We start from the raw sequence: 17,245 nt of genomic DNA on the forward strand, positions 1-17,245 counted from the left end.
ATATTTCGACGATTTTTTATTTTATTTTTCTCATTTATTAATCCAAATAAATTAATTGGTCATAACTTAATTTATTAGTTCTATTATACATCGTTTAAAGCTTACATTTAATAAAATAATATATGATTTTAAAAATAATTCGTTGCTATAGTACAGCATATTTTAGGTTACTAACTATCATATATACTTTGATTTGTCGGTAATATTCTTCTTTGAACTTGTTAGTGAGATAATTGAAAATTTTATTAGCAAGGAGACTTATCAATTCAAGTATAAGCTCAGTTTTTAATAAGTATGTATGTGTTCCTAATGAATTCTTCATTTTTTTAAAATTATTCATCAACTTAATTTTATAATTTCTACAGCATTCAAAACAAAAACAAAAACATACATATATTAGACTGTGTCAGAAAAAAAAATTTATTTTTTATTTTTTATTAATTACATCTTAAAAGTCACTTTAATAAAAAAAAAAAAATTCTAAAATTTCAGCTCTATATTTTAAAAATTGAGCTGGCGCACGGGAGGGTTCCCTTTCCCATTTAATATACATTGAAAAAACTTCGTTTGTTTTATTTTGTAAATAACTATGTCAAAAAATTTTTTTTCCGATTTTTGAACTCAGCAATGTTGTAGGAAATGAAATTCTCTACAAAAATAGTCTCCTGAGTCATACGCTTAAAAGTTGATAGAAAAAAAGTTAAGGGAGTTGAAACTTAGGGGGAAAAAGTCGAATTTTTAGGATGACAAATTTTTTTGTTTTTTATTCGTTAACTAGCAGGATTTTTTTTTTTATTATTTTGCAATTAAAGTTCTGATAAAGAATTGAATTTTCTATGGAAATGGTGTTTAGAGTCGTTTTAATAGAGCTTAGAAAGATAATTACAGAGCTGAGCTCGAAAGTTGAGAAAAATTTAATTATTTAGAAAAAATTTTGTATCCCTTCACGTGAACGGAGAACTTAAGCCACTTAACTAAGAGGACCTTTTTTGTAGCGAATAAAATTTCCTAAAAAATTGTTATCTGCACTGTTCTGTAAATTTCATTATTTAGTTAATATCAACTAAAAACCCAAATTATTATTAAAAAAATTATTTTCAGAACCAATACGGAAAAAACGATCAGAGTCCGAGTAAAAATATCAAAAAGACTTTTGATGAGTATCAAATTGCCTAAACAATGCCGCAAACGGCGACCCGATAACTCAAAATGCGGCTGAGTTATAGAGAATTAAAAAAAAAATCCCAACTTTCCTATGTATTTTAAACGGGAAAACTTCAAAATCAAATATAAAGTACTTAAAATTAAAATTAACGGCTGAAACTTGCAGGGAATTTTTTTTTTTTATGTCTATAACAATATTTTTAAGTGGGAGTGAAAAAAAAAAATAAGTAGTCGTTCAAAACGAAGCACCCTAATATATTTACATACTAGGGTGTTTTCAAAATAAACATTTTTTTTTTTCACTTCTTATGGTCTTAAAAGTTAGTCTTAGGTCTTCAAAAAATTCTCCCAAAAGAGCAGCTCGACAGCTTAATCCTGCTACGAGCTCAATGAATATTAATTTTCTCATTTGAATTACATGTAAAAAATTTTTTTTTTTGTTTTTTATACATAAAAGTATTTAAAAAATTTTTTTCGAAAAACGAAGTACATGGTCTTGTAGGAAATTAAATTTTCTACAAAAAAGCCCATTAGTGTTTTCTTCGTACAACAAACAGAAAAAAAGTTATGAAGCTTGAAACAATAGTGAATGAAAAACTTAACGTAAAGATAATTTCTGGAATTAATTACGTCTAAATGTTTATACAGTGAATCTAAATACTATGTATAATCAGTAAGGCGTTTTAAAAAGGTTTCTGAGATCCCAGTTATTTTCCGTGTAAATTTCGAAAGAAAAATATTTTTTTTAAGAATTAAAATTTTTTCTTCCTGTATTTTTAAATTAAAAAGAAAGTTCTGTTTTCAAAGTAAGGAAAATTTTTCCCATGTGTTCAAAAAAAAATTGACAATTAACATTAGCTCAAATGAAAAAATCTAAATTTCTATCAAAAAACTGATCAATATAATGAAATCATGAAGTTATACTATTTAATGTAGTTTAAAGCTTCATAACTTTTTTTCTGTTAGTTCTCTGGAGAAAACATTCAGAAGCTTTTTTCTAGAGAATTTAATTTCCTATAATACTATGCACTTAGATTTTCGAAAAAAAGAAATTTTTAATACTTTTATTTTTAGAAAACAAAAAAAAAAATTTTTTACATGCAATTTGAATGGGAAAATGAATATACGTTGAGCTCCTAGTAAAATTGAGATTTCGAGCTGCTCTTTTGGGAGGTTTTTTTTTATACCTAAGATTAACTTTTGAGACCATAAGAAAAAAAATTTTTTTTTGTGAAACACGCTAACACATACATATATAAATTTTTCAAAGAATGATATTTTCGAACTCTATTCAACCAATTATTATAGGTTGTGACAAAATTCCTCGAAAAATCGACCATGAGGACACATACAATACCTAGATTTTAAAAAAAATCTACCTAAAAATTTAACACTGAGGAAACTAAATTTTTGTTGATCTTTAAAGCCCCGTAACTTTTTCCCAGTTCGTTTGACGTACATAATGAATCAACACTTTTTTGTAGAGAATTTAATTTCCTATGAAATTGTGCTAGGCGGAATTTAGAAAATATTTTTTTTCATAGTCTTAATAACGAAAAACTAAAATGGAAAATTTTCGCGTGTATTTTAAATGGGAAAGAGGCCCCCTCTGTGATAGCTGAATTTTAAAGATATCCGGCTGAAATTCGGTGAGGATTTTTTATGAAAGTAAGTTCTGAGCTCATAGGACGCTAAAAAAAAAATATTTTTTTTTTTTTTGGGTACCCTAATATATGTATGGGGCATTCCATACTAAATCGGCCACTTTTTGAGGTCACCCCCTCCGATATTTTTGAAAAATTTATATGTTTTGGAGGCTGATAAAAAACTCTCTCATGAATTGTTTCAAATTTTTTTAACTACTCGTTTCCGAGATACCGATTTTTTTCAAAATACGAGTTTTTTTTTTGAAACGGTTATTACTTCGCGAAAAATACACCAACCGGATCGTTTTTTTTTCAAAATCTTCGTTTTTGAATGTTCTTTCAAGAAAAAAACACGTTTTTATTCTTAATCAATTCCTTCATTGTTTATTTTAAGTTTGAAGCAAAAAAAATGTTTTTTGGAAATGTATGCCCCCTTCGATTTTTTTGAAAAAATTCTCAAAAAAACTTGGATGAATTTAGAAAATTTTGAGACCAATCCGATCGTGGGCAAACAATTCGTTTTATTTTTTTTCCCTAAATATTATTTTTCGACTTAATTTGACCAATGAACATTCTCAGATCGGTCTATTTAGATGCTATGATTTTTTTTTAAATACTGTGCCGTTTGAAGTATACTATTTTTTGAAGTTTTTCTACTCATTCAATAAATGAATTTTAAAAGTCAACTAAGAACTACTTATGAGTTATCTTTATGACCTAGGAGAAGTGGTACGTGGCCTTATTGGGACGATAGCCAATAATGAACAAAAAAAACCCAGGAAAGGATAGTATATGAAATTGATCCGCATTTAAACCCCAAAGTAATAAACGAAGTTTATTTTTTTTGACGCTTAAACAATTTTTGAATTTCAAATTCAGTTGAATTTGAGTATTGTTTTACAAGTAAACTTCCATCGACAATTTGTATCACACAATGAAGTTTTTGAGTTCCTTTTGTAGTTGCTGTTCTACTAAACTTCATTTTGTGATACCAAATGAAGATGGAAGTTTACTTGTAAAACAATACTCAAATTCAACTGAATTTGAAATTCAAAAATTGTTTAAGCGTCAAAAAAAATAAACTTCGTTTATTACTTTGAGGTTTAAGTGCGGATCAACTTCATTTACTATCCTTTCCTGGATTTTTTTTTGTTCTTTATTGGCCCAACAAGGCCACGTACCACCTCTCCTATTAGGTCATAAAGATAACTCATAAGTAGTTCTTAGTTGATTTTTAAAATTCATATATTGAATGAGTATAGAAAAACTTCAAAAAATAGTATACTCCGAACGGCACAGTATTTAAGAAAAAATTATAGTCAAAAAATCATATACTTTGCAAACCCGATAAAAAATGATTTTATCTGATTATATAGGGGAGGGGGGGGGGGCAAAAGGGGGTACCTAAGGAAATACTAAGTTTTCGAGGACTAAAATACGCTAAATCTTTTTGTTTTAAGTGATATTCGGGGTAAATTGACGAAATTTTTAGCTGCCGTTAAAAAATAAAATTTTTTTTTTTGGCGGGCAAAACGGGGTACCCGTAAAAAAGTTGAAAAAAAAAAATTTCTGAAAATTGATCAAATTTTATTACTTGAATCTTTTATATGTAATATACATAAATAAAAATTACATTTCACATCATTGATGGACACAAAGGCAAAAAAAAAAATTTTTGTGGGGCAGAGAGGCCTCCCTTCAAAAAATAATATTTTTTTTTTTTTTTTAATTGTTTTCATTATTAAGAATGTATTTCTTTCTCTTGACAACTATTTTTGGTTTTATAATACTCAAGAAAAATTTTTTTAAGTGTAATAAATCGTTTCCCCTCGATTAGCTTAATTACTAATTGCTATTTGATAAAAAAAAAACAATTCTGTACTTCTAATTTGTCATTATTTTGAACCCAAAAAACGTGTTTTTTGATTTTTTAGATTCCAGATCATTTTGCATTATTTAAAATATTTTATCAATAAAATAATAAAATATTATTTTCGAATATTTTTAGTGGCCAAATTAGCCCCAGCTATAACAAATCAGCCGAAAAATGGGTTAGTGTATTATATTTTTTTCAATTTGACGATAAAAATATGAAAGAATCATTTTTTAAAAATTTTCGGCTGGACCATTTTGCCCTAGGTGCTATGGGTAGGGCTAAAAATGCCGATGCCCGGGTCAAAAATAAAACTTGACTTAGACTTGGTTTACCAAGTCGAAATTTGGAGCAGTTTTTTACAAGGCAAACTCGACTTTTTTTACGGAGGTATGAAATATATTAAGTTTTCGCTTTGGTTTAGACTTAACTGGCTTACTTAGTCACGATTTAAGACGAAAAAGTTGAAATCAAGTCGAAATTGACTTGGTTGAGACTTATTCGATATAAATTTTAAGACGAAAAAGTCAAGATCAAGTTGAAACTGACTTGAATGTGAAGTAACGTGAATGACTATCGTGCTCAAAGTAAAGTCGAATAAGTTGAAACTAAGATGAAAAAAGTTCAAAAAGTTGAAAAAAATGAAATTTAAGTCGAAAAAGTTGAGATCTTATCAAAAAATCGTCGGCAAATCGATAACTTCAAAAGAAAATAAAGCGAAGTGAGCCTGAATCAAGTTTTATTTTTGACCCGGATGTATATCAAATTTCTTTTAATTTAACCATAAAAGTGCGCAAATATATCGGATTTATACTAATTAGACGAAAAAAAAAAAATTTTTTTTTTTTATAAAATTTTTGGGGTACCCCGTTTTGCCTACCCTACCCCCTTTTGCCCCCCCCCCCCCCCCTGTGAGTATATATGATTATATATGAGATCATATATCATTATATATAATCATATATGGAATTATATATGATTATACATGGTTATACATGGAATTATATATAATTATATATTAGGGTGCTTCGTTTGAGATGACTATTTTTTTTTTCCAAGTCCCATGTCAAAATATCATTGTACACATTGAAAAAAAAATTCTCACCAAATATGAGCTCTTACCCTAATAGAAACGTAATCAAGTATCTGGCCAGTAACTGGCTAGTTTAACTAGACTTAAGCTAGGAACTGGCTAGTATAATATCCAGTAACTGTCTAGTAACTGGCCAGTTTTACTAGATAGCAAATAAAACATGGCGACTCTTGTTGATCTTGAGGTTATTGAGTACCCGATGAAAAAAGATTTTGTCTAATCATATATGATTATATATGTTCATATATGTGATCATATATGATTATATATAATCATATATGAAGTTATATATAATCATGCATGATTATATATGGGGTCACATATAATTATATATAATTATATATGACCCCATACGTAATTAGATCTGATCATACCTGGCTGTTATAAGCCCATATATAAGTCTATATATGATCAGATCTGATTATATATAAGTCTATATATAATTAGATCTGATCAGATCTGATTATATATGAGTCTATGTATAATTAGATATGATCATACCTGGCTGTTATGACCCCATATATAATCATACATAAGTCTATATATGATCAGATCTATTTATATATAAGTCTATATATAGTTAGATCTGATCATACCTGGCTGTTATGACCCCATATATAATCATCTATAAGTCTATATATGATCAGGTCTGATCATATATGAGTATATATAATTAGATATAATCATACCTGGCTGTTATAACTCCATATATAACCATATATGAGTCTATATATGATCAGATCTGATCATCTATAAGTCTATATATAATTAGATATAATCATACCTAGCTGTTATAACCCCATATATGATCATATATAAGTCTATACATGATTAGATCTGATCAGACATGATTGATACAAACCCATATATAATTAGATATAGGCTTATATATAATTAGATCTGATCAGACGTGACTGATATAAACCTATATGTAGTAATATATGTCTATGTATGATTAAATCTGATCAGATTTCATTGATATGAAACTTATAAATATTTAAATATATATATATATATATATATATATATATATATATATATATATATATATATATATATATTAAATAATATGACAATTTTTTAATATCGATGTCATTAAATTTTTATTCTGTTAACTATCAATCAAACCTAAATCCCCAATACTTAAAAAATGTTCAAAGGTTTCGGCAGCAATTTAAAAGTATAAAGTATCAATTTGATTATTTGAGTTAAGTAATGCCATAAACGTTTCTTAATTGTAAGTGTATAACAGACTAGAGGATCAGACTACAAACCATCGATAACCAAAGTTAAGCAGCATCGGCGTGGGACATAAATTGGATGGGTGACCTCGTAGTAAAATAATTGTCGATGGTTAATGATTTTTTTTTTTTTTATTTAATTTTAACCGACATTGATATTGATGAAGACAATAAATCCTAATTAAACTACTTAATTAATAATTTACAGATATTCTAAATGAGATTCTAAAAATGACTATATTCGTTCATGCATGATTATATGTAATCACATATGATCATGTATAAACAGATCAAGTTATGTATGGTCAGACCTGGCCAATTTTTGGATCTGATCATATATAGACAATTATGCATGATCATATATGATTAGACAAAATCTTTTTTCATCGGGTATTAAATATTGATTTTATTACAATTAAAAATTATAATAATAACAACAACAACAATAATAATAATAATAATAATAATAATAATAATAATAATAATAATAATAATACACGGAAAAGTTATAAAATTTATTTATTAATTTATTATATTATATTTATAAATATAAAACGAGAAACATTAATAACATTGATTGTTTTTATATTAATAATATAAATATTAATATAATAACATGAAATGTTTTTGCACACATTGGCAAATCTGGGATAACTCCTCGTAAAATTTTTAATAATTCGTCTAGATGACAATCTGGAGTATTTGTTTTGATTGCCCACAACCGTAATTCGTTTATTGTGTCGATTTTTTTAACTTCATCCATTTTTTAAAATATATTACCGATTATTTTTATTTTGAAAGACACAATTTTTATTTTTTGTTAATTATTTGTATTGTTTCTTGATGTTTACTAAATATTATTCAACTTACAGGTTAAAGTGAAAAAATAAACATACACATACACTAGTATAAGTAGAACATCAGTGTGACCAATGTTTACGATTCAGTTATAGGTGGCGCAACTTCCAGTTTTTACCTAGTTTCACTAGCCAGTTACTGGATAAGATTGCTGGCCAGTTACTAGATATGAACGCTAGCCAGATACTAGACTTAATCGAGTAAAAAATTGAACATTTCTACTAGGGTAATTTTAATTTTAAGTACAATTATATTTTAAATCCAATTAAACATCTCAAAATTTGAAAAATCGCTGTTTTATCCAAGATTTTAGTACTTTTTGGTAAAATTGTGGCCGAAGAAATATATAACATATCCTGGTTAATATATCATCAAAAATATGTCTTGTAAAACAAAACTATCTCCTACTACATTTCCTTCGTCTTTTCTTCACTCAATCCAATCGCCTCTGTTTGGCCGTCGGAAGCTTTTTTAATTACTTTCTCTCTCAATACAAAGATAATTGTTTCATACTTTTTATATTTACATATGAATGTGTAATATGTATTTTTATATTTTGTTCTTATACATTATTTGTGTTTTCAGCTTTGCGCCAGCTCAATTTTTGAGATATTGAGCTTAAACTTTAGGAAAATTTTTTTTTTATACACTGTAAAAAGAGCGGTGTTAAAAATGGACTCATTTTAACTCCGCCCGGTTTTAAAATAAAATTATACCGGTGTAGGAGGAGTCATTCACCGGTGTTAAAAATACCGGTGTTAAATCAGGGTAACCGGTGTAAAAGCGGAGTAAAATCGGTGTAATAGTGGGGTAACCGGTGTAAAAGCGGAGTAATACCGGTGTAAAAGCAGGATAAACTGCGTCCGCTTGGAATATTAACTTTAAAGATTATAAAACACAAAAAATGTCAGTTCTTTAAGAAAATTAATAAAGAATATCATTTATTAACAAGTATAGTGATTGAGTAAGTAAAAATATTTACAAAGTAAAATATTTTCACATCGGTAAAGAATATCTACACCGGCGGCGGCGTTATTTTAACACCGGTCTAGAATATTCACACCGGCAGCGGCGTTATTTTAACACCGGAGATTTTTTTTTAACACCGGTACAGAATATTTTCACAACGCTTTCGGTGTTGAAATTTAACACCGCCCATTTTAACACCTACACCGCTTGGACTTACCCCGGTAATTTTTTACAGTGTATTGAAGAAACTTTTAAAATACGTTTAATCGAAAAAAAAATAAAAACTTATTTTGACACAGTCTAATATATATATAACATAATGTTACAACTTCAATATTAATGTTATTAAATTTTTATTTTGTCAGCTATCAATTAAACTTAAATCCCCATTACTTAAAAAATATTCAAAGCTTTCGGCAGCAATTTAAAAGTATAAATAGATATCGATTTATATATGGATATTTATAAGTTTATAGATAAAAAGATTTGATTATATCTATCTAATGAATTCTATTGTAATTTATGTACAAAACCAAATTCATCATTAGGTGCATTATTTACGTAGGATGTGTCAATTTCATTATTTGGGATAAGTAATGCCATGAATTTTCCTTAATTATAAGTGTATAGCAGACTAGAGGATCAGACTACCATCAAGCGATTACCAGAGTTAAACAGCATCGACATGTGTCATTAATTGGACGGGTGACCCCGTATTATAATAATAGTTTACCGATAGTAATTTTTTAATTTGAATTTAACCAAAATTTATATTAATAAAGACAATAAATCCGAATTAAATCAGTTAATTAATAAATTACAGATATTTTCAATAAGATTTTAAAAATGACTATATTCGTTCATGCATGATTATATCTCATCATATATGATTATATATGATCCGATCTGGCCAATTTTCAGATCTGATTATACATGGACTTATATATAATTATGTATAATTATACAAAATCATTTTTCATCGGGAGGACATAAACTAAAATTTTCATATTAAATTTTAGCGTCTAACTATACCTCCCAATGTTCAAAGCGGTACCCAAAACTTGAACAAGATGGCGTTACATGCTCAAGTATTGGGTCCATGCTATTTTCATGGCAGCAGGAGATGAACAGCGTGAAATTTATTCTAGTGCAATAACAAATAATTTAATTTAATTATTTTTTTTTTAAAAAAGGAATATAAAAATAAAGTACGAGTGATTCATCATCAATTAGTGTAATAATTTTAAGTGATTTCGTGTGAAAACGTATCTATTTCATCAAAATAAATTTTTATTATTTTCTAACCAACAAAAGTTCATGTCATATAGGTAAGATGAAAATTGTGAATAACACTTATTTGTTAATAAACAATAATACGTTACAATTAGTAAAATTTACAATAAAGTTTGTTAAATATTTAAAAACTTTAGAAATTAAACAAGGAACTATTTAGATCTAAATGTTCAAATTATTGTTCTATCCTTGCAATAAATAAAAGTATTTATGATTTTCAATTCAGGTAACAGTTCATTTTTTGTGTTGTTTTTAGTTCAAAATAATCAATTCATTAGTAATAAAAAATATGTAATTACAAAATTAAATACAAACATTTTTCATTTTTAAATGATCTAATTCAGTATTCACAGTATTATTTTTAATATTATTCAATAATATGTTATAATTCTTTTGTTATGTCAATAAAACGTTGAAAAATTTTAGTGTGCCTATTGCCATATATTTTATTAGTCCAACTACTGCTCCCGGAGTGTTCAACTACTGCGGCTTGTCAGAGTTGATCGTTTAACTACTACTCCTTTCATAGTCTATTATAAAAACGTGGTCGAAATATAATTATTCAATTACCTGCGTTATTTTGCGCTTCAATCAATTCAAAATTGTTTATATTTTCATGAAAATCTTTAATTTGAACTAATTATTATAACTTTATATATTAAAAGTTGAGTCAAATACGTTCTATTTTGAAACCTATTCAACCACTGGGTACTTAACTTTATTTAGTTTTTTGACAGAAATTTCATTTTTTACCCAAAACTCGTAAATCATCTATCTGAAAAATTTGAGCAATGTATATTCTTAAAGGAAATTGAATTCCCTACAAAAAAATCTCTCTTAGTAAATTGACGTAAAACGAGCCGGTTTCCTTGTAATTGTAACCGTGCCTTAAACATTGATTTGTTTTTAAATTCTTTGTTTCTATTTTAGATTTTTGTAACTACTAGAAATAATAAAATTTTTTTTAGTCAAGATACATATTTTTGAAGGAAATTTAATGCTCTACAAAAAAGGTCTCTTAGCATTTTTTGCTAAATTCACTCCTTCAAAAGTTATTCAGGTTACTGAAGTCGTTTTGACTTAACTTCAACCTTGACTCGAGAAAAATTTTTTATATATAATCATATAAAATTATATATAATTATATATAACTCGTTTATATATAATTATATATAAAAATGGCCAAATATAATCATATAGAATCATATATGAGCATATATAATTATACATAATTATATGTAATTATATAGAATTATATATAATCATATATAATTATATATAATTTTATATAATTATAAATAAAAAATTTTTCTCGGGTATGGTTTTCATTTCACATAACTTATGCGTTTTCTATTATCATCTAATTTCGTCAGTCGTATTTTATAATAAACAAAATAACCTGTAAATTTCACAGTTATTTTATATTTTAAAGGGTTTTTCGTAAGGGTTTGCCCTTGCTTCCTCGTACTAGGAAGCTCGAGCAATCCTTCGTCAGTAACTCGGGTAATCTTGAGCACTGGGTTCTGAAATACCTAGTATAACTGAGTACGCAGCTTGATTACGGGATAGGAGGAATGATGTAATGAACTTATTTTATAGTATGATTCTTTTATTATAACATTGCTTTATTGATTTAATTAATGTTCTGATTATTTAACAAAAGTGATCTACTGAAGTAAATGTATACTAGAATGAATATCAAAAGAATTATTAAAATTAATATGTAAAAGAATATCCTGGGTCAAATCTCATAAGTAATATAATCGATTTGAAAAAATTTATTTTATACTATACTATACTATTTCTTGTGATAAAATCTAACAGCTTAAATAATTTATCTTGATTATTTCTATATGAAATTATCAACAATAAATTAACAGACTTGATAATAAATTAACGGACTTTACAATAAACTGTCTAGACTTGACTAGTACAAAGAGTACAGTAGAGATATGTACTTGGTGAGCTGGTGAGTATAAAGGACCTCGCTAGGCGTCCTCAGCCCTTCTCTACACCTCCCAGCTGAGTGTGTACTAAGTGAGAACTAAGTCACGAAGTGTAACAATCGCCAATTGCTCGCCCTTAAATATCTTTAGGTCCTAGGAGGGGTCATTCACGTGACCTCGTCTAAACTGCCGACTATGATGTTTGACACACTGACCCATGGGCCTCTTTCGGAGTTTCGGTAAACCGGATAGCGAATATGTGTTGATAAGAGTAGTGTGTGAACTTGGAGGCTCCCTAAAATGGCGCGACCGATTTGAGCAGTCAAACCTCTAGCTGCCCCGTCACAGTTTCGAACGTACCTGTACGCCTTATAATTATAACTGTCTTGTCATCGTGATAGCCATAAATCTTATTAGATCTTAATGAAATTTTCTACACATATTCCATGGGTAATTTTTTTGATGAAGTTCGAAGATGGGCTAATTCGCTTAATTAGTTTAAAAGTTATGGCTGTGTGAAATTTTAACGATTTTTCAGAAAAATCAGTTTTTATTCACTGTTGAAGTTGAATAACTTCGAATTCAAAACTCTTAGACGATTTCCGTAGAAAGCACACCTTAAGGTTTGCTTTTTAAGTTAAAATTTTTAACCTTAAACGTTATGTTCTGACTCCTTTTCCAATAATTTGATAGCCCTGAATGTTTGGACCGAATCAAGAAAATTTAAAAATATGGTTTTTATTCCTGATAACTTATTCATTTCTCAGTATAATCCAATTCTATCAGTTATATTTTATAGTGATCTTTTAATTATTAAGGTTCGTATAACTCTAAAACTATATATTTTAGATAATTTGTACCTAATGTATTTTATAGATGACTTGATAGGCTTCAACTTTGTACCTTAAACTTGACATTATTACTGTTTTATGATACTTTTAAAGCATTGAAAATATTCTTTAATATAGAAACGCGCATCTTTCATGGTTTTAAGTCTTAATAACTTATGTATTACACATTAAAATCTATTTCCGTTAAATTTTTCTTGTCAATAACAAAATAATCTTTTAATTCGTTTGCATTAAAAGATAATATTTTGTTAATAGTAATACTGTTAGGTTAAAGTCATCATTATGAAATTAAACAAACATTGTAGGCTATAAATATAGCAATACTTTATTTGCGTAGAGGTTATACCGGTATATTATTTATACAATGTTTTGTCAAATTAACTATCTGAAGTTCTCCGAGAAAGTAAGTCGTTGTCCTTTTTTAGCCTCACTCTTAGAAAACGAGCATAATTTCATACTATGACAACACAATAACATGTATTACAAGATATTCATTTACGAAATTAACTTATTCGATCGATTGAGTAAGAAATCTACCTTCCATTTCGGCTGCCGAATGGTCTTTTTTTTATTCACTTTGAATATCATAAAAAAAAAGATTTAGCGTGTTTGAGTCCTCGACAGCTTAGTATTTTCTTCGAAGTACCCCGTTCCACCCACCCCCCGCCTTATATATATGTATGTATATGAAGAAAAACGGTCCGAAGAATATTTAAAATAATAAAATACTTAAACGGATTCTTTTAATTGAACCATTAGATAATAATAAATCAATAAAATAATTGTAATGCTAGCATAGTAATTATTAAGGTCTTTACTTATTAATAAAAATTTTTATAAGCTCTATATAATTATTCTACAAAAAATATTGCTTAGATTTAATAAAATAAAAGATAACTTACTCTCTAAAACTGAATTAGTGAAAATTAGTGAATATTCACTATTTGCTATTGTAAGCTACTCCTTTCTGAATACCGAGCCTTTTGCTCGGTAGGCATCTTGAGGCCTGCAGCCTCTGACGTCAGGAGCTACCCCCAGCCTGTGACAAGGCTCACCCCCACTAGAGAAGGGCGAGATGGACATTGAAGCTGACGAAGAAGAGGCATTCCGACGGGGCCCTCCGAGAGGACCCAACGTGACGTCATCTAGCTACTCTCTCCCTTTCCCTTATTATTAACTGTCCATATTATACGATTAGTTGTCAGGCTTAATAATGTTTAACTGTTAAATAAATATTTGGTTCTATCTACTAGCAAGTGAAATATATTAAAGTGTCCTTCTTACACTATTGAATTTTGCTAATTTACTTTTAAAAGGTACAAATTATGACCGGCTGATTTTTATTATTCGTAGTTTTATGATTACACTTTTTAATATTTTAAAAACAATCCGGATCAAAAAAATAACTTGATTTTGACTTGCACTGTAAATAATCACCGGGGTAAGTCCAAGCGGTGTAGGTGTTAAAATCGGCGGTGTTAAATTTCAACACCGAAAGCGGTGTGAAAATAACGCCGCCACCGATGTAAATATTCTGTACCGGTGTTAAAAAAAATACTCCAAGCGGACGCAGTTTACCCCGCTTTTACACCGGTCAACACCGGTATTTCAACACCGCCGAATTACGCCTCCTACACCGATGTAATTTCATTTTAACACCGAGCGGAGTTAAAATGTCCATTTTTAACACCGCTCTTTTTACAGTGTGCTTTTGACTTAATTAACTTGATTTTGACTGCTATAATTTTTTTGACTTGCATTAAACTTAATTAATTTTATTTCGGGTACACTTACTTTTTTTAACTTCAACATGAATTTTTAAACGCGAAAATTTTAGTCTAATTCAAGTCAAGTTTGACTGGGATTTGACTTATTTGATTTAAAAATTCAAATTACCAAGTCAAATTAAAGTCACGTTGACTTGGTTTTTACTTAAATGACTTAAATTTAAGTCAACTAATAAAATTCAAGACAACGTGACTTTAATTTGACTTGTTTTTGTCTTGCTACACGGAAAAAAAATTCTTGTTACCTGCACTATCTATTGGATCGTTACAGAGGTTGCTACATTAACGATTCGGATTGTGACCGGCTGAGAAGTATTTCATACTTTTAACCAAACGAATATGAACACAAAATAAACTTTGAATTCTTACGTTTAGATTATCAACTTTTATGACTACGACAATAGATATACGCAAAGATACTATATGTTAAATGGTTGTTACAAAAACCCATCGTATTGTCGATATAATAACATATTGGTATTGTGACTTAACGTTTCCCGCTAGCAACTAAACGGATCGTGATAGTAACGATCCACATATACAACGCCAATTTTGTAGTCGAATCTCAGGTCGCCATTTATTTGTTTGTTATGTTTACATGTACGATTAATCAATTTAATTTAATTTCCATGAATAATATCCTGAAAAAGCAAAAAAAAAATCTTTTTCTCAATAAATATAGCTTTCTAATTTTTAATATGCTGGCATTATAAAAAATTTTTGTATGAGAGAAATTGTCAACGAGGAAGAACCGTCAGTAAAGCACCTCTAGCGCTTTCGCGCTTGAGGTGTGCAATAAAAACAGTTTGGTAGAAGATGTTATCCTAGAATGTAAAGATAAAATTAACCAGTACCAAACTTATTATACTAAGTTATAACTCTAACAAATTACACCGCTCAATTTTTAAAAATGATTTTCATTGTTGTTATGCTAGAGTATACGAATATTATATGTACAAAGAAAAAAAAATTCTCGACTGAAAGTAAATCTCTTCTGACCAAGACAATTTCTTTTCGATTTAGAATTTTAAGATCGACAACAGTATAGAAAGTTATCCTAGTTAAGTCCTCAAAGTATAGTAGTTACGACCCATTTTACCACTTTGAGGACTAAACTGGAATAACATGATCTGGGTGAGAGCTCAAAATTCTCAAAACATACAGGAATAATTTAATCCGCATTTGAATCTTAAAAGTCTCATTCGACGTATTCTCTCCCTTTCCTTTTGTATGTAAAATTTTTAAAAGTCCGAAATATAATTTTTCATTCGTTGAGGATTTTGAGGTCTTAGTTATTATTTAAAATCGATAAATTATTCGCATTTAGACCTCATAGTTTTCATTGAGGATTTTTAGTACTAAAGTAGAGTTACTTTCTGGACAGTAAATGAAACATCAAAGGAATTGAGGCTTTTAAGGACTAAACTAGAATTTGTTTTTTGACTCGGGACGGCTGTAAATTTCGACTCGGTAAACCAAGTCTATATCAAGTTTTATTTTGCACCCTGGTAGGGTAAACGCACCAATAGATGGTCGGTTAAGCGGACTCTCATGTTTTTTAATCGAAATAAAGCAATAAAATATAAATAAGTTATAATAAAATGAATTGTGCTTAAGCAAAAATGTTTAATTAACTAGAAAAAAATAATTAAAACTTTGAATAACGTAGCGGTTGATTACAAAAAAGGAAAATTTAAGAAAAAGTCCAAATCCCCAGTAGATGGACGAAATCTCCAATAGATGGACAGCCAATACCAGTAGATGGACGCTTCTTGCAAATAATATTTTCTTCTTCTTATATATATAAAAAATTATTAAATTTTTCATATAACAGCATGTGTTTAATACAATTAATTAAAAAACAAATGTGAGATAATAATTTTAAAAATATATGGAGTATTTTTATTATTATCTTAAAAAATTTCTCACTCTTACATATTAGGTAACGCAAAATATATGATAATATATTACGTAATATTAATTCAAAATTTATAAATTATTAATTATTTTGCTTACATTTTATTTATATTAAAAAAATAATAAATAAATAAAAATGAGTTTATGTTAACAAACAATTTTATATAAAAATGTTATGAAAAAAAAAAAAAAAAAAAAAAAAAAAAAAAAAAAAAAAAATTGAAAATTCACCCGATAAATCCAACCTCCATCTATTAAGGGGTTAAGGTCAGAAATTTATCTCCAACAGATGGACGGCAAATTTTATTAAATTTTTTCAATTTTATTAGTTAATTATTAAATTAATAAATTTGTTAATGAACTACGAACATAATCACATAATACATATCTTATTTTTTTATTTATATATATTAGTTATAACAAATATAGTTTATCGGTTGTCTGTCACATGCTTAGTAATGGTGGCGCTTTTGAAGCAAAACGTCGTCACGCAAAATAAAAGTAATTTTTTTTATGATTATAACATATATTAAATTGAAAAAAAATCATTTTCTAACATCAGAAATATTCATAGTTGAAAAAAAAATTTTTTATGTTACATTTTCAT

This window comes from Microplitis mediator, chromosome 6 (genome assembly GCF_029852145.1).
Source record: "Microplitis mediator isolate UGA2020A chromosome 6, iyMicMedi2.1, whole genome shotgun sequence".
Lineage (NCBI taxonomy): Eukaryota > Metazoa > Arthropoda > Insecta > Hymenoptera > Braconidae > Microplitis > Microplitis mediator.